The sequence below is a fragment of the Oncorhynchus kisutch genome, unplaced genomic scaffold, assembly GCF_002021735.2.
Source record: "Oncorhynchus kisutch isolate 150728-3 unplaced genomic scaffold, Okis_V2 scaffold870, whole genome shotgun sequence".
NCBI classification, from domain to species: Eukaryota; Metazoa; Chordata; class Actinopteri; order Salmoniformes; family Salmonidae; genus Oncorhynchus; species Oncorhynchus kisutch.
The window spans coordinates 73,842-74,254 of NW_022262815.1; the positions used below are offsets into that span (position 1 = coordinate 73,842).

The window sequence follows — 413 nt, forward strand, 5'->3', positions numbered from 1 at the left end:
GACAACAGGCTCAAGGACCTGAATTGGTTGAGCCTCCATAAGTGCTTGCCGGTACGTGCCATTATGTACCGGCATAGTTTGTCGCGATCCTCCACCTGTCCAAGATCTGCTTGTGGCAGGGAGGAGACTGTGCGCCATGCCTTCTGGGACTGTACCTTTGCCGGACTAGTCTGGGCTAGGGCACGGGTGTTGTTGGGATTGGTAAGAGGTGATTTTGTGTTAACATGGGCAAGGTTAGAGAGAGGTGTAGGGAGAGCGAGAGGTACAGATAGGGATAGGTTTTTGATACGTCCCCCATAGAGGGACTACATATTAAATGGATTTTTCGAACAGGGAGTCGGAAATGGGGCTTGCTCCGTCCGCTCCACGCATCGACCCGGTATTGCAGTACCTCCGGGAACGGTGCAACACTT

General features: G+C 52.8%; 1 pseudogene; it reads left to right on the forward strand.

Moving 5' to 3' along the window:
- The first annotated feature begins 285 nt into the window (after nucleotides 1–285).
- LOC116362706 (uncharacterized) lies at nucleotides 286–413 on the forward strand (annotated as a pseudogene).